General features: G+C 43.3%; 1 pseudogene; it reads left to right on the forward strand.

The window, feature by feature from the left end:
• Positions 1-548: 548 nt before the first annotated feature.
• On the forward strand, positions 549-1,205 carry LOC129498368 (PRELI domain-containing protein 1, mitochondrial-like; annotated as a pseudogene).
• The last annotated feature ends 17,826 nt before the right edge of the window (positions 1,206-19,031 follow it).

The raw sequence follows: 19,031 nt of genomic DNA on the forward strand, positions 1-19,031 counted from the left end.
CACTGAGGATAATGCATCTCAAGCTTCACAAAGAACTGCCTCTAAGACATATGGAGGTAGGTTGGGAAAGGGGTGAAGAGAGAGAGAGAGGAAGGGGGAAAGAGAGGAAAGAGATGGAGTAGAAGGGACAGTAGACAGGGGAGGGAAAGACAGAGGGAAGTGAGGGAGAGAAGAGGGAGATGGGGAGGAAGGTAGAGAGAGGAGGATGAAGAAGGAGAGAAGGCAAAAGTGAAGGAAAGGGCAGGGAAGGAGAGAGGGGAAAGAGAGAGAAGAAGGGAGGGAGGGGAATGGTAGAGAGGAAGCAAGAGGAAGGATGAGGGAGGAGGGGAAGAGGAGATAGAAAGGAGAAGGGGGAAAGGGGACAATGAGGAAGAAAAAGGATGAGGAGGTCCTCATGGCGGCGGCTCCTTGGGCAGGCGTGGTGGTTATTGAGCTGTGAGTCTGGCGAGTGTGTGCTGAGTCCCGGCCTGGCCTCTGCATGCCCCCACCCCCCACCAGCCTTGCACCCCTGATGCTGTGCAGGTTCTTAGCCTGCCCTGACCGGGACAATGGTGAAGTGTTGCCTGAGCCAGAGCGCGCTCTGGAGTTTCTGGGACCAAGTGTTCACTGCCTTCTGGCAGTGGTACCCGAATCTCTATAGCAAACATGTCTTGATGGAAAACATAGTGCACTGGGAGGTGACCCCTGACCAGAAAATCCTGTCCTGGCATCTCCTGACTAAGACCAACAGGATGCCCCGCTTGGGGGACAGACTGTTTCCTGCCAATGTTGCTCACTCGATGTACATCCTGGAGGATTCTATTGTGGACCCAAGGAACCAGACCATGACCACCTTCACCTGGAACATCAACCACACCCAGCCGATGGCGGTGGAGGAACGATGTGTTTACTGTGTGAACTCTGATAACACTGGCTGGACCAAAATCCACCAGGAAGCCTGGGTCTCTTCTAGCTTATTTTGTGTCTCCAGAGCTGTCCAGGAATTTGGTCTTGCCTGATTCAAAATAAACGTGACCAAGACAATGAAGGCCTTCGAATACATCTTGGCCAAGCCGCAAGGGGAGGCCCCTTCCAAAACCCTTGTGAAGACAGCCAAGGAAGCCAAGGAGAAGGCAAAGATGATAGCCCTGGCAGCTACAGAGAAGGCCAATGACCTTGCCAGCAAGGCCGCCACCAAGCAGCAGCAGCAGCAGCACTTTGTGTAGCTAGCCCAGGCCCTGGTGCAGTAGGACACCTGACCACCTGGCTCAATTCTCTCTGCCTTCCCCCCTTTGTACTTTATTATGAAAAGTCAACTTCCAGCCCTTTCTACTGTCTGGGTGGTGGGTTGGGGGTGGGTGTCCTGTTTGGCCTTCATGGTGTAGCAGGCACATTTCCCCCCTCTGAGCTGGGCCTGCCTGTTTCCACGTCAAGGAGCCAAGAGCAGGCACAGAGTGGTGGCCTGCTCAGGGTCAGAGACTACATGCATGTGTGGGGATGACAAATGCTAGACTGTAAGCTCCATGAAGGCAGGGCCCTTGGTCATGTTCTCTGCTGTGTTCCAAGTACCTGGAACATTATCTAGCACATACCAGGCACTCAATACATATTTTTTGGATTCAAAATAAAAAAGAAAAAGGAAGAGGAGGAAGGAGAGGGAGGGGAAAGAGATGCAGAGGGAAGGAAGAGGGAGAGAGGGAGGGAGAGGGAAAGGAAGGAATGAGCAGAGGAGGGGAGGAAGGGGGAAGGAAAAAGAGAAGTGAAGGAGAGCCAGTGGCATGCAGGTGACCTCCAGCTTCCATAAGAATCTCATTCACGGGGGCCCAGGAACCTCTTCTGGGCATTTCTGTCAGGTAATATTGCTTCCCTGGCTAGGAGGAGAGGGAGCATATGCTGTGTGCCCAGGTTGTAGCCCAGATCATTGGTGACAAGCCAGCTGCGTGCTGAGACTTTTCACGAAGCACTTCCTCTCTTCAGGTGAAGCAGGGTGAGCATTGCAGGGCAGCCCTAGGGTAGAGGAGATTGCCTGGAAGAATCTCCTATGTGCTGGGGTAGGGGAATCAGGCAGTGGCTGAGCAGGAAGGACTGAGCAGTGGCTGAGCAGTAACCACAGATGCTCCATCGTGTCATCCTGTAGAGGAGGACAGATGCAGCCTTACAGGCCCCTCAGCCTATCAGGATTGGCATCAAGGTTGGTCCACATTGACCAAATTTCTACTATGTGGAAGGCTGTAAGCTGGGCCCACAGAGCCCCTCAGGGTCTCATACCCCACACTCATGGCACTGTTGAGGAACTTGTTCTCTAGAGGGCAAATTTTGGAATCTGAGTGAGGGAGAGTTGGAGACACCCCTTAGAGGAGGTGAGACTTGAGAGGGACAGGTAGTTGGTGAGTGGGGACATTTAGGAGCCAAGGAATGTTTGAGTGAGGCCTTTTGGGGGAGTAGAAGGCATGCTAAAGCAGTGGCAAGTTGTAGGATTTGTTTTAGGGGATGGGATTCTGTTTGTAAGGTTACAGTATCCTTGTTGAAATAAGCCCAGATAAGAGAAAATCCTTGCTCATGGTGGTGAATGTGGTCGAGGAAAAAGAGAAGTCATGAATGAAAGAGTTAAAACAAGGTCACTCAACTGTGTCATGAGTGTTGAATGAGAAACCAAGAGCAGTGCATCTTCTACGGTGGCAATGACATTTCCTCCTGACTCTGACATTACCTTCATTTTCATTGCCATTTTCTTGAATACTTTTTCATGACTGAGTTAACCTGGGCCAAGAGAAGTCCTGGGTGTTCTCAGGTGGCCAGTAAAGGAGGAAGTAAGCTATTCCTGTCTTGGTCCCTGAGAGCAACAACCCCAAAACCAAGTGAAGAAGACTCTTCCAACCAAAAGCCTTCCAACAGAGAAGACTGATGTTTTGTGAAGGGTGGCAGGATCCCTCGGGGCAGTGCTCACCTCAGAGAGGAGCCACAGGAGCTGCACCATGGGTGTGACAGGTGTGGTCACAGTCCTCCATTCTGGTCACATCCCTTTCCTCTTGCATAGTGCATGTGTGCATGTGTGCATGGGTGCATGTGTGACTGTGATCACAGGATTCCATCCCCAGCTGGTAGCCTGTTCGCCAGGGAAATCAGTCCACAAAATGTAGTATGAGATGATCCTTTCTCCCCTCCTCAACCTTCTCACACCCACTCTCTGATCTCAAAACTGTTGTTTTAGGGATAAGCCTTTAAAAAAATCTGATCTTTAAAAGTCAGACTCGGTAAAGGAACTAGATTTCTCTCTTTCCTGAATGTGTCAGCTGAAGATTCCTGGGAAAAATTGTGCCATGGAACCCCAGACACCTAGAGGTTCTGGGATCTGTTTGAGAGGCTAGACAAGTCAAGGGCAATGAAGTTTTCACGTTTAAACTCAGTGAAGGAAATAATCACATACACAGTACCTTTAACGTGCTTTCTCTTACTTTCCCATGAATAACTCACATCTCATGACCTGGATTCATGAGCTGAGAACATCCTCAGGCTCTTGGACAGTCAGTGCTGGTACATGTAAGTTTATTCGTGTTTGTGGGGTGGGGGGGCGTGCGTGTGCACCAGTCACATCCATGGCCAACATTCCAGAAAAAAAAATAATTTTTAACTCTCTGAAACATGATAAGCCTGTCTAGTCTGCTGCATACTAATTCATGAATACTCTAATCTGACCAATTCTACTTGTTGTTTGGGGCAAACATCTGACAGACACTCAGTAGTTACCCTTGAGGAGATTTGATTCTAGTCAGGGAGAAAAACATGGAAGAGGTAAAACAATCATATGATTAATTACAAGTCATAGCACCTCCTCAAAGGAAATAGCAAATTGCCCTGAGAGAATCATGAGCTGATGTAACTTATGTGTGACAAGCTGGTGACAGTGAAATGGCCTCTCTGAGCTTACATTTCACTCATTTATTTATTCAGAATTTCAACACTTGGTATATATCTACCAAGTGCCTACTACTCTTGGTGTTGAGCCACACACTGTGAACAAAGCAAAACCGTGAACGCCAGGTCCTCCATGAGGTCACATTCCCATGAGAAGTGACAGACAAGGGCCAAAATACAGAAATAATAAATGCTAAAGTGTCTGAACAACTAGTGATGAGTACTATGGAAGGAATTAGAAGAGGCACTGTGAGTGGGAATGGTGGGTGAGGGTGGCACATTTATGCTGGGTCACTGGGTTGGGCTTCATGGGAAAGATTCCAGGTGAGGAAAGTTTGGAATCAGTATGGAGGAAGTTGTGTGGGTGCTTCAGGGAAAGAGCCTTCCAGGCTGAAGTAAGAGCAAATGTAAAGGCCTTGAGGCAGTGGGACGGGGGCCGAGTGAGGGAAGAGGAGAAGGATGGGATGGTAGAGGAACCAGCTCAGGGGGTGCACTGTGAAGGTGCTGGCTACTACCCTGGGTGAGACATGGAGCCCCTGCAGGTGCAGAGCTAGACGGTGACATGATCTGATTTGTGTTTTCACAGGTCCTCTAGCTACTATGTGTAGAGAGGCAACAAAACCACTGAGACTGAGACTATTAAAGGTTGGCAGGGGCATTTTAGAGGGAAAAGACACAGAAGGTGTTCTTTCTCTTCTCCCAGGTACTTCATGCCCCCTGTCCTGGGCTTCCAGCCTAGAGGAGGGCTGGAATCTCCTCTGTGTTTTGCGTGGTGAGACTAGATGATGTGCATAAACAGCCAAGGACCATGGAATCCCAATTTGTGCTTGTTGGTGAGAAGGTCAGAGCTGTGAGTCTGTGGTCTGCTATGGCCCAGGTAGCGTGCAGGAAGCCTGCTGAATTTAGAGCCAGAACACAAAGGCTGTTGTCCCCCTGGGCCCTGGATTTCTCAAGGTTCCATGTGGATCTAGTGCCTGACTCATCGAACAGGTTTGTTGGGTACAAGAGAGGAGTGTGAAAGTGCTTCAGACATTTTAAGAGCATTACAAATCTAGACACTCATACGTGGAATATAGGAAACAGCACAGAGGATCGTAGGGGAAGGGAGGGAAAACTGAGAAGAAATCAGAGGGAGAGACACTTAACCATAGGAAACACACTGAGGGTTCATAAAGGGGAGGGTGTGGAAGGAGGGGTAACAGAGTGATGGACATGAAGGAAGGTACATCATGTGATGGGCACTGGGTGTGATGGGCAACCGAAAAATTATTGAACACTACATCTGAGACTGAGGATGTACTATAGGTGGCTTCACTGAATTTAAGGTTTTTAAAAAAGTAAATAAAATTCCCATTTTGATTTTAGTCTTTCAATCTTCCAGATTTTAGATGATTGGAAACTTTATCCTTGGGAAATTTCAAATGAAAACTTTTTTCCCTTAGTGTGATTAAAATATTTTCCTTGGAATCATTTTAGATTCACAAGAAATTGCAAAGATAATACAGAGAATTTCACATTGCCCTTACCCATTCTCCCCTCATGTTAACTTTTTACATAATTGTAGTACATTTGTTAAAACAAAGAGTTTATCTCTAGCACATTACTATGAACTAAACTCTAGACTTTGTTGGACTTCACAAAGTCATAACTTCACTAGAGTGTCTTTCTGGTTCCAAGACCCAACCCAGAACAGAATATTGCATTTAGAACCTGTTCTTGGATGGTGGCCAGGGTGGGTTTGGGATAGAGGGTGATTGATGTCGTTAAGCATGGCAAAGATGATTGCAAGGAGCCCGTGTAGAAGCAGATGTTCAGCTCCTGTTTTTGGATGTTGTGGAGAATGAAACGTAAGAGGGGAAAACAAGTTTTAATCTTAACAAGACATATTTAAGGTAGACAATTTTTAAAAAATAGATCTTCAAAAGAGGGTGACCAAGGCCCTGGGGGGAGACTATCAAGGTAGGTTGTGACTTCTGTCCACTGGAGAAGATCCATATGAGATAACAAGTAATTTCTCTAGAGAAGGAAGCTGCCCACACCTGGGTCATGAATTCAAGGAGCAATGGAAGCCAGCAAACAGGACAACGGAGTGATTTAGCAGCTTACAAATTCAGTTCACCTTAGCTAAGGATGGACTTGCACACTGGCTGCTCAAAAGAGAAAGGATTTGGGCTCAAATGCGTGAGAAATGCAGGTTGGAATTGGATTCTGCACAAATAGGCCTCTAACCTATGGTTGTTTTGGGGGTTGGAGAAAGCCGGTCTGATCACCCATGGGTCCCAGGACGATGGGCAGCAAGCCCTTCACCCGTGCTACTCCTCTCCCTCCCGCTGAATAATCCTTTCTTGGAAGCTGAATCTCAGGATGGTAGTTTGTGACTGACTTTTCCAAAGTTTTGTTATGGATACCATTAGCTGTCTGGCAGATTCATGAAGGGTCTATAAACCAGGGAGCCCCATGGTTTATACTGCTCCTGCTTACTGCTCCATCTCTGTACTTTGGAATCCTGTCCCAAGACGCAGGCGGGTCCCAACATCTGACTTCCTGAGGCAATGTCCTCATTGAAGTGGGATCAATCTTGCAGCCATCATGCTGGAGAGGAGCTGCAAGTCACACCCCTTACAGTATGGAGGGGAAAATGGGGTCAACGTGAAGTTCACGGGAACAGCAGTCAGCCCTGATACTGAGGACAGAGGCTGGTGGAATGTATTCAGACTCAGAGATTCTGGTTCACATGTGAGGAAAATGCTATTGATTTTGTGGAGCCTCTATTTTTTTTCACAGAGAGGCACAATTTACTGATGATCAAATAGTTCATTTGAGCAATTCCAGTAAACAGTAGAAGATGAAGTGAAGGAGATATTACAGATGACATTCATGAATTGAATGGAGAGAAGTTACCCAGATGATTTCTAAGAAATCCAAAAGCTGGGGTTCTATAACTGTGTGATATTTATGTGAAATGACATAAGCTAAAGTAGGTGATTCACACTTTGGGTGTTCAGCTCTGTGCCCAAGAACACCGAGTGTGAACCAGGAAAAATCTGTGCTCATAACCTCTGTGCCACCGAGTCCCTCCTTTTGCAGAAATACAACTCACCACCTCACATTTTTCAAGGCCATTCATTGTCCCCATGATCTCTTCAGCGGTTTTCATTCTCTGCCATGCAGGAACGTCACGTGGGAACATTTTGTTCCCTGCAGATACGTGTTTCTCAGCACAGAGGCTGAGGAATCAGTATCTCTCATTTGGGGGCCAGGGATCTGGTTTATACATCTCGACAGAAGACTCTAAAGCACCAAGACTGGGAACCCTTGGTGTTCCCCAAATCCCTCCTGCTGCAGGCCACACAGAGCTCCCTCCCTAGCCCCTGCCACAAGATCTGCAGAGGGTCCCATGTCCGTTCCCTGCAGCCCAGAGCCACGAATGACTTGAAGCAAAGCTCTGTCCAGGTCCTGTTGCCCAAAGGGATTTAGTCAAAGGATTGGCGCTCAGTAAGCCTGACTGTGGCTCTGTGTGCCAGAGACAAAGCTGCTGGCCAATAGCAGGGTGGATGCAGACAGGAAACCCATGGGTTTTACCACTGCTTTGGATCTCATTGCTTTATTTAACTCAAATCTGAAAAATAATGCATTTACCGTTTCAAACACTTTTGAATTGAATTTGAATGTGCAAATTTCACGTGATTCCATGTTATTTTTTAACAAATAGACAAGGGATGGCCTCTCTTTTGAGAAGGCTCAGATGTGAAATGGAGTTTGAGGGGTGGGCAGAGGCAAATGTTTTATTTTGTGCTGAAAACCCCATGGAGCAGAAATCTGACTTTGCTGCTGTACACAAGTGGAGAGCACTGCAACACTTAATTGGAAAAGCCAGGAAAACAGCCTGACACATAAATCTTGGCAAGTTGGTAGCCTGTAGTTAAAGGACGCTTTGGGATATCAGAAAAAAATTGGGAAGATTGTCTGGGTGTCAAATTATTCAAATACGTGTTCTAGATATGGTCTCAAGGCCTTCTAACTCCAAGGAGGCTCTGCATGCGATTTTTCAATTTTCTCTAAAAGAAAAACTAAATTCTGATTTTAAGAGTTCATAAGATGGGGATCCCTGGGTGGCGCAGTGGTTTAGTGCCTGCCTTTGGCCCAGGGCGTGATCCTGGAGACCCGGGATCGAATCCCACGTTGGGTTACCGGTGCATGGAGCCTGCTTCTCCCTCAGCCTGTGTCTCTGCCTCTCTCTCTCTCTCTCTGTGTGTGTGACTATCATAAATAAATAAAAATTTAAAAAAAGAGTTCATAAGATGAGTAATTATCTTACAGAACGTACAATTTTTGCTTTTCTTTTCATGTTATGATACCTCATTTTTCTTAAAAGCTTTGTCTAGGGAAGATGCTATACCATTTTATTAATATTCATCGTAGAGAGGGTCCACTTCACACCGTGATGCTCTATTTTTCACACCCTGAATGCTGGCATTAGAGACCAGATCCAGAAATTTGCTCCCTATTCACCTGTGAGGGGATCTAGGGCCCCGGGTCCACTTTGCCAACCCCAGCCCTTGAGGGGATCTCTGAGCTGCAGTGTTATTGTGTAGATCTTTTTGGGTGTCTGTTCCCCAGGCCCGTGGGATGCTCTTCCCTGTACCATGAGGAGATTACGTTCCTTAGGGCTGTGCACTGAACAACACACACAAATACAGGCTTACTCAGTGGTGACCCTTGCAGGTCAAAGGGCTGAGACACAGAGGATTCCTAGGCTGCCTCAAGGAGGAGAATGTTGTTTGAGAAGGGGATGGTGATGAGGTGACTCAGTCCTGGACCAAGGGTATCTGTAGAGTAATGGGTGTCAGGCAGCAGAAGTGCTGTGGAGCCTCCTAGGGCAGGTTTCAATGGAGAAGAAGAAAAGCAGCAGCCATGGGCCATGTCTCTTCCCCAGCAGGCTTGGGTGCCCACCCGGGTCAGTGGTCAGAAGAGCCTCTGTCGGTGGGAGGAGAGCACGGGGGAGTCCTGACCCGGGGGGTTTGTCTGGCCCAGGGCATCCTTTCAGTTGTCTTGCCAGTAGATGGGGAGAAGGCAGAGGGAGAGGTCAGGAGCTTACAGCAGGATATAGGGGCAGGCCCACCTTTCAGAGGTTGGAAAATGAACGTCCAGAGGTGCTGGGTTTGCTCTGGTCACAGACAGAGCCTGGAGCCCAGGCTGTTGATTGTCCCCCAAACTTTGTCCCTCAAAGGAAGGGCAGCTCCTGTGCCATGGCCTGCTGCCCTCTAGGACAAGCACTTCCCCCTGCCCTGTGCCCAGCTTGAGTCTAGTGGGTGGGGAAGCCCTGGGAACCCTTCATGTCCCTGCCTGATGCCTCTGCTCCCCTACCCTCCTGCACCTGCCCAGTCTCTGAAAGTGTGGGGCAACCGTCCTCAGGCCACATGGACTGAAAAGATGGGGTCTGGTGCCTCCTACACATGACCACTTTAATATGGAGACACAAGACACAGTGAATCAGGAGTAGGAATTCCTCATCTGAGTGACATCTCTGTCCCTCACCAACCTCTCTGGGCTCAGTCTGCTCATCTGAGAAGTGGGCATCCTGACAATGTCTATGGCACTGCTCACTCATGCATTCAGCTATCAGCATATTTATTGGCACCTCCTGTAATCCAGATGCCAAGGGTATGAGTGTAAATGGGAAAGACTGAAACTCTGGTCTCATGCTGAACATATTCCACTCATGCCGTTGCCCATTCACTCACCCCCCCCCCATGGGTGTTCATTCACACTCGCACACCCTGGGTAATGCTCACTCACTTACTCCTCCCGCCCTGTGCTTGGAGACAGGAGACCATCTTGGGGAAAAGGCGGTAGCACAGAGCCTCATCCCTAGGTGTTCCCCCACCTTCCCAGATCATGTGACATGCAGGAAGGCCTTAGGGATGCTTATGGATTTGCAGCCAGTGAGGGAACACAAAGCCCTGAGTGTGCGCTTCCTTCCTGCAGGTAAGCTACAAAGAGATCTGCTTAGGGCTGGTGAGGACATGGGAAAGCTCAGGGCCAGGGCAGGGGCGCGGGGATGCACTGAAGTCATGGGTTATGCATTTTTAGAAACTTGCTTCATTTTCTGTCCTAGAATTATTCAAACAGGCGCAGGAGTTACCAGACAGTAATGTCGTTGAAAGGAAGAAAGATTGTTTTTTTAAAAAAATATGTATTTTTAAAAATTTATTTATGATAGTCACACAGAGAGAGATGAGAGAGAGGCAGAGACACAGGCAGAGGGAGAAGCAGGCTCCATGCACCAGAAGCCCGACGTGGGATTCGATCCCGAGTCTCCAGGATCGCGCCTTGGGCCAAAGGCAGGCGCTAAACCGTTCAGCCACCCAGGGATCCCTAAAAAATATTTTTTATTGGAGTTCAATTTGCCAACATATAACATAACACCCAGTGCTCAGACTGCCAAGTGCCCCCCTCGGTGTGCATCATCCAGAACCCCAACCCTCTGCCCACCTCCCCTTCCACTACCCCTTGTTAATTTCCCAGAGTTAGGAGTCTCTCAAGTTCTGTCATCCTCACTGATATTTTCACTATTTTTCTCTCCTTTCCCCTTTATTCCCTTTCACTAATTTTTATCTTCCCCAAATGAATGAGACTATATAATGTTTGTCCTTCTCCGATTGACTTACTTCACTCAGCATAATACCCTCCAGTTCCATCTACGTTGAAGCAAACGGTGGGTATTTGTCATTTCTAATGGCTGAGTGATATTCCATTGTATACATAGACCACATCTTCTCTATCCATTCATCTTTCGATGGGCACCGAGGTTCCTTCCACAGTTTGGCTATTGTGGACATGGCTGCTAGAAACATCGGGGTGCAGGTGTCCCGGCGTTTCACTGCATCTTTATCTATGGGGTAAACCCCCAGCCGTGCAACTGCTGGGTCGTAGGGCACAACTATTTTTACTCTTTGAGGAACCTCCAAACTGTTTTTCAGAGTGGTTTTAATATTTATTTATGGGAGACACACACAGACACAGGCAGAGAAGAAGCAGGCTGCATGCAGGGAGGCTGATGTGGGACTCGATACCAGGACTCCAGGATCATCCCCTGGGCCGAACACAGGCGCTAAACTGCCGAGCCACCCAGGGATACCCTCTTCTGTTTTTCAAAATATTTTCTATGCATGTGACAGGAATGCCTTGGTGTGATCCTTGGTTCCTCTCTTCTCTGTATTTTGTTCAGGTAAAACTTATTAAATCATAGTGCAGAAACTACACTTAAAATTATTGTACTTGTTCTTTTGGTTACTTAGATATTAATGTCTCACACGATGATGATGAATTTGTCCGATATTCACTGTGAGTCTGGTAGTGTTTACTTTAAAAATTTTGAAGCTCTCTTTTTAGGTACATACAAATTAGAATGTTATCTCTATGAAGAGGGACACTATATCATACTTAACGGGTCTACCCAACAAGAGGACCTAAACATCATGAATAGTTATGCCTCAAATGTGAGAGCTGCCAAGAATATCAATCAATTCATAACCAAAGTAATGACCTACTTAGATAATAATACACTAATAGTTGAAGAATTCCACACGACAATTTCTGCTAATGAACGACATTCTAAACACTACATCTCCAAAGAGACAAGAGCTTGAAATGATCCACTGGTCCAGATGGATTTCAGAGGCAGAGGGAGAAGCAGGCTCCACGCAGGGGGCCTGATGTGAGACTCGATCCCTGGTCTCCCAGATCCCACACTGGGCTGAAGGTGGTGGCAAACTGCTGAGCCACCAGGGCTGCTCACACCTTTATTTTTGAAGCATGTGTTTACTTAGTGTAGACTTCCATGTTAGAAATAACTCAGCAAATTGAATAGACCATTTCACATTTCATTTTAAAGGTCTGTTACCAATCTTCTTGGTAACTTTACTAAAGATAATATATTTTACTATCTCCGGCTGCTCTCAAAATTTTTTACTTGGATTTTTATCTATTTTACTGTGGTGTGCTTAGATATCTCTTGTTTTATCCTGCTTAGTGTGTGTAGGCCTCCTAACATCTTGAATTGTTGACTTTCACAAGTTTTAGAAAATACTTAGCCTGTATATCTTCATAGAAACCATTTGTTCCATTATCTGTCCTTTTTCTTTTGAAAGTTCATGTAGAAGTATGTTAGGTTTTCTCAGAGTAGTCCTTTTTCTGATTCTTCTGTTCTGTTGTGTATTTTCTGTTACTTTCTCTTTCATAGTTTATTCTGGATTTTTTTTCCAGACTTCTAAGTTTCATTCTTTTTTCAGTTGGATCCAGTTTGTTATGCAACCCATCCACTGGATTCTTAATTTGTTACTGTAAGTTTGGATTATACGATTTACATTTAATTCTTTTTAATAATTTCTAGTCCTCTGATTCTCATTACTGTCTTTTATTTCCTTAAGTATGTTTTAGATTTTATGTTTTTGATACTTATTTTAGATTTAGATGTGTTTTGGATTCTGATGACTTCACTGCTGTATATCCCTCATGAGTCTGTTTCTCTGGAATTTGGGCCACATTATCTTGGAACGCCATGTGTCATTCATGAATGGAGGGGTGGACTTTTACATGAAAAGTCACAGAAATAATTTGAGGGCCTGGGAGGTACCATCTTCCAGACAGGACTTCTGTTTGATTCTAACATGAATGAGGAATACTAGCAGTCTCAGATCTCTTTAGTCCAGTTCTGAGATTGAAGCTGATTGGAAGTGGCCCTCTGTCCTTCTGAGGGGCAGCCTAGTTTTGGTTTTCCTTTTCTCTGAGGGTATGTAGCCCTTTGTGGTCTCATCCAAAAGCATGGGTGTTTGCCCCGGCAATTCCTTACTGCTAATCATTTTTGGGCATGGAACTCTGTTTCTATACCCTCACTCCCATAGGAATAGCTTTGCTGAATTTCTTCTTCAAGTCTTATCCACAGCATCATCTTGAATCAACAGATCCCCCCCCAGGTAAGAGCCTCCTCAGTACTGATATCGTTTCTTGTCTTTGATTTTGACCCAGTGATTTTTTTTGTTCATTTTTAGCTCTCCAATGCCTTCTATGAGATGCTTCTGGATATGCTATCCAGCTCTAATTGCTCTCAGCCAGAGTTAGTTTGCATTGCTTAGTCTGCTAGTACTGGAGATAGAAGTCTTACCTTGGATTTTTAAGTATTAGATAGGTTTATGTTTCCTTGCTTTTGGTTGCATTTCAGTTGTTTACCCATGCTTCCCATTTATGTCTGGTATATAAATCATTCAAACAATTGAATGAAATTACCAAGAATTGTACTTGGAATCACAATGTCTCAATGGCTTCTCAATCTCAGTATCTTAAGTTTCAGTTTCATTTTTTAATTATTGTCAGGGAGAGAAAAAGAGAAAGAGAAAGAGAGAGAAAGAGAAAGAAAAAGAGAAATATCCCAACCAAGGTGAGTGGCAGAGGGAGAGGGAGAAGCAGATTCCTCCCTGAGCAGGGAATTCAATGCAAGGCTAGGTCCTAGGAAACTGGGACGATGAACTGAGCCACCGTTGGGCACTTAACCAAGCAAGTTACCTAGGTGCCCAAATTTTTTGCTTTCAATTACTGTCTGGTTCAGTTTTAACTCCTCTTTATCATCTCTTTAACTCCTGAGGATTTTTGTTTACTTGATAATCCAACTCTGAATAACCCAGTACTCTATCGTTTAAGTTGATACAAAGTGTCCTTTAATGAGGGTATTTAATCGGTATACCATTAACTTTTACTGCTGTGAAATTTTATGTAATGTCTAAAGATTACACTAATATATACATGTCCATGGAACTGAGTATATTTATCTGATGTGAATTTTCTTCTTTTAGGACAATTTCCTCATGGGTAGTAAACCCAAAAGAGACAAAACACAAGCTACCAACTGGTGGTGATTCTGTACATTGGATAAGCACCATTGCTTCAGCTTTTGCAGATACATCAGTGAGTACTGATCCTTCTCAACTTGCTGCCATGATCAAGACTCTCAAATAAAACCAGAGAGACTTTTCAGGAGGATAATGAACAGAAGGACTATTCCACAGAGTCTCATTTCTTCCCTAGTGATATAGAAAAAAGTAGTGGCTCCAGCATGTTTGATATGGAGAAATACCTTACAAGAACAGAAGTTAGTAGATATGAATGCAGACTGGAAAACTTTTCAAGAGCCAGTAGTACATCTGATATTTGGGATTTATCTTTGCCAAAAGAACAGACTACACAAGACATCCATACAGCAGACTTGGGTGCTACTAATAAAACCCGGTTCCTAAGGGAACCAGAAGAAAATATAGTATTTACTTTTTATGGTGAAAATGGAAAGAGTAAGAATCAGGAATCATTTAGAACAAACTTTCCACATTCAGTTCTTACAAATACAAAAGAGAGTGAACATATGGTAGTTGACATGAAGCCCTATCCTATTGACAGCAAATTACCAGATATTGGTAACTGTGTAACAGCCCCATCGGTATCCACTCCAAAATCTGATAGTGATTCATAAGTAAGGAATCCCCCGCCTAGCAACTGATTGGCTGTCAGAAAAGTGTGAAGAAATACCAAATAATAAAGAAAATCAGAGGGAAAATGAATGTGCTAGTGAAGCAAGCAACAGCGGAAAACATGTGACTTTTGTTGGAAAACATTGCATAGTTGCACCTAAGAATGTTGGTAAGTGTTGAAGTAATTGTTCACGTTCACAGAATTATAAGTGATTGTATTGTTGCTCTCATTGGAAAATAACACCTTTCTGATAGGCTTGCAAAAATCCCTCTCCGGAAGATGGTGGACATGGCTCAGAGGATGACCAAGATAGCTTCAGACCTTCCTCTTCTCCACTGAATCATTCTTCTCCTAGTGAAATTTCTGGAACAAGTTTATGAGGGTAGGCACTTACCTTTTATTTTCTTTAATAAAAATATGTGTTCAGTATAAGAAAATTGGAAAAAGCGTAGAGAAGAAAAATATCACTTATAGGTTCATTTCTCAAAGGTAACCATTACAAATATTTTTGAATTTGTTTCAAGCCATTTTTCTCGCAAATTTTTATAGTTTCTTGTTTTCACTTATTATAATGATTCTTTGTATTTAAGAGAAAAGTAATAATGTTACAGCCTACATCGTGAATCAGTCAGGGATTATTTGATGCCCCTGGTGGGTAGGGGTTGATACTATATTTTATATGTTTTGCCATTTTATTCTATTTATTGTCTGTTTTGCCATTTGTGATGAACAGCTTTGCCTGTAAAACTTTTCAAATGTTTTGTCTGAATTCGTAAGGCTAAATACCTACAGGTGAAACTATTAGCACATTATTTTCTAAATAGGTCTTAAAGACTCATGTTCTCACCTCAGTGAATGAGGAGAATATCTGTCTTGATGTTTTCTTATCAGCATTTGAAATAGCTTAAAGGTTTAGTTTTTTTTTTTTATCTTGTAGTTTTAATTTGAGGTTTAAGCCTGGAGATTGGTAAATACTAGAAGAATACTGATACTTCATAGATTTTAACTGAAGCTGTAAACTAATTTAACCATCAAGTTATAAGGACTTTTTAAAGTGTCATATTTTAAAAGGCCATAATTTGCATTATTCAAAAATTGTCTACATATATATAGGTATATGTGTGTGTATCTTTTGAACAGTGGAAATTCATTGCTTTATGAAATGTCTACATGTGTATTTGCGTTTAGATGCACTCGTGCACCTGTGTGTATTTTCCTTCGTTACCGTGTCCCTTGTCTGCTTGTTCCCAAATCCCTTCCCACCAGGGAACTGCTGTTATTAGTTTCTTAGGTATCTTAGAGTTTCCTTATGCATGCATAACCAAATAAGAATATATATCCTTACTGTGGATGTTTGGCTATATAAGGTTACTTATTACAGCTTCATTTGTATTATCATCACTTTGGTCATGTGAAATAGGTCTATAGGGTAAGTTCTCAGAAAAGAGATTTTTGGATCAAAGAGTATTTGTATTCATGTTCATATTAAATTAGTAGAACCACTCCATAAAGGTACTTATTTAGTTTTCCTAACAACAGTTTTAGAGAGGGCCTGTTTTCCCATACCTCATCAACAGAAGGTTTATAAAACTTTTGGATGGTTGACATTTTGATAGGCAAAGGAAATAGTATCTCAGTATAACTAATTCAAATTGTTGGGGTGTGATTGTGAGCATCATTTCCTCTCTATTTGCTATGACTATCCATGTTTGTTGCTCCTTTTATTTTTCATGGATTTTTAGTCTTCTTTTGGCCTCCATTTCGAGCAACTCTTGATGTATTAGGGAGAATGAATAGCCATTTGTAAAGAAGGAGTTATAATTCCTAGTCTTCAGAAATTTTTTTTTGTTTTACTTTGCTTGTATTTTTTGCCATATAGAAAATTTATTAAATTTCCCAATTTGTCTTTCATGTTTTTTTTTCTTTTAAAGCAGGCAGGGAGGGAGAGAGAATCTTAAGCAGTCTCTGTGCCCTGTGTCGAGCTTGATGTGGGGCTCAGTCTCACAACCCTGATATCATGACCTGAAGCAAAATCAAGAGTCAGACACCAGCTGAGTTCCCTTGGTGCCCCTCTTATGGCTTTATAAAAGATCTTTCTTATGTTTCCCTATTTGAAGATTTTTATAAATAGGAAAACTTACCTAAACAGTGACATTATCAAAAATGTTCAGTAACTAGAAACAAGTTGAAATTAAATATGATTTCAAAGTTACCTAGTAAGTTGTTCCCTAGTTGCCATTGGAGTTTTGCATATTTGTCTGAAATGGTACAGGTAAGCTAGAACTCTTAGTAGAGGGTTAAAATTCCTTCCTGTTTCAGTGACACTTAGATACCTCATCTTAACACTTTTTCATATGCACAGCCTCTTCTCAACAGTTTATGTAAGACATTAAAATTCATCTAGCCCAACGAAATTTGAACATTATCTGTCCTTGTCATGACTGATGTCATCTACTGCTTTTTCTTGGTCTCCCCTCTCATATTTGTCTGTAAAGTTATCTGAGCATTTATCTTTGTACTGTCCCAATATGCTTCTGCTTCTGACACTTGCTTTGCCAGTTTTTAAATTATATTCTTTGAGTCCCAAGTTTATTAGTTTCCCATGGCTGCCATCACCAGGTATCCCAAACTGGGCAGCTTAACACAACAGAAAGTTATTGCCTCACATTCTGTAGGCTAGAAGTTCAGGGCCATGTTCTCCCTGAAGCTTTTAGGGAAGGGGATGCCTGGCTGGCTCAGTTGGTAGAGCCCGTAAATCTTGATTTGAGGGATGTGGAGTCTAACCCCTTATGGGGTGCAGAGATTACTTAAAATAAAGCCTTTCAACTAAAGCTTTTACAGGAGAAACCTTCCTTACATCTTCCAGCTCCTGGTAGTCCTAGGCATCCATTGGTTTGTAGATGAATTACTCTAATCTCTGTCTCTGAATTTACAGTGGATTAAGGGCCCAGCCTATTCCAATATGATCCTTTTTTAACTAATTACATCCACAGGGATCCCATTTCCAAATACAGTCATGTTCTGAAGTATTGGGTCTTAATACTTAAACATTTGTTTTCTTGGAAATACAGCTCAACCCATAGTAGCATCTTTGACCAAGGACACAACTGGGGAGGTTATTCTCATGTTCTTTCCCTTTCCACCTTTTTCTTTTTTAGTTTCATAATTTCTACATTGGCATTTCATTTGCATTTTGATTGATCGCCATATCCTACACTTGTTTAGTTCTTATTCTGTTGTTAAATATATTCTTACCTAGCCATCAGGTGTCCCTCCCCCACACTCCCTGCCACTGACTAAAGAATGTATTCTGTGGTCTTTTGCTCAGAGGACAGAGGGAACAGTACTCACTAGGCTCTTTCATGTTCCACAGTTAACCTGTGGCTTTGATAATGAAAGCATATCAGGGTGTGTTTCAAATTGTCTGCTTCTGTTTTCATCCCTTATATTTTTATTTTGTAGGGATAGCTTTCCTGTTTCTGTGGAATGTAGGAGGCAAATCTGAGGCACCCCAGTTCTTCCTGCCTCACAATTGACTTGAATTTTTTTTCTTGTAAGCTTCTGCCAAAGATGCTCTCTCCTTCAAGTATACTTTAGGTTGATTAGGCTGTGTCTCTTGTTGACTTGACGATTCATGGTTACTCTTCCATATGTAGACTCAAGCAGTTTATTTATTAAGGACAATTTGCTCCATCCCCCAGAAATTGGGCGATACATATGTGGGATCTATTTTGCTTGACTTTGGCACTTATTGTCTCTGTAATACATTAAGATCTTATTTTTTTTGGAAAAATTATAGATCCACAATAGGTGATAAAGATCTTATAGAGGGATTACCATTTCCCCTAGTGGTGACATCTCCCATCATGATACCATGGTGTCATCACCAGGAACTTGTCCAGGGTACTGTGTTATCACAGGTTTGAATTCATGGAACTGCCATGCAAACATCAGAGATACAGAACTTCAGCATCAACACAGTAATCTGCCTCTTTATTGATTTCATCTTGTTTGCATTTCACAATTTAATCTCTGCATTCCTTTCAGTGTTATCTGCAATGTTCTTTGCTCCTGGGTACTTTTCCAGTTTTATCTTATTTTCTGTGGTTTTGGCATTTTTAAAAAATGTATATGAAGGCATTGAATGAAATGTGTAAGTACTCTTATCTAAAACCTTCCATTATTATTGTTTTCCTCCATACTGCCCTTGGCCAGAAACAGAATGCTGGCTGAATGGCCTTACTCTTGGACCCACCTGCTTTTGTGTGTGTGTGTGTGTGTGTGTGTGTGTGCATGTGCATGCATGCACGTGTGTGCACTTCTAAGAAAATTATCTATTATGTGTCAGAAAGAGAACTTGGGGAGAAACTGAAGTGTCTCATGAACTTGGTATATGTTCAGATATTTTGAATGAGGGCATCATGTGTAATCTTTCTGAAGCGACCTTGAAATTCATAAACTAGCAAAATACCTGCATCCCCAACTCTTAGTGTGGGGCAAAACCACAGGACATAATGGGAAATGGCCAATTTAGAAGAGAGTAAGTGTTCTCTGAACTAAAATCACTGGGGAGGATGAAACGAGAATGATGAGATGTTGCTGAGTTGCTCAGCATA

This window comes from Nyctereutes procyonoides, unplaced genomic scaffold, assembly GCF_905146905.1.
Source record: "Nyctereutes procyonoides isolate TBG_1078 unplaced genomic scaffold, NYPRO_anot_genome, whole genome shotgun sequence".
NCBI classification, from domain to species: domain Eukaryota; kingdom Metazoa; phylum Chordata; class Mammalia; order Carnivora; family Canidae; genus Nyctereutes; species Nyctereutes procyonoides.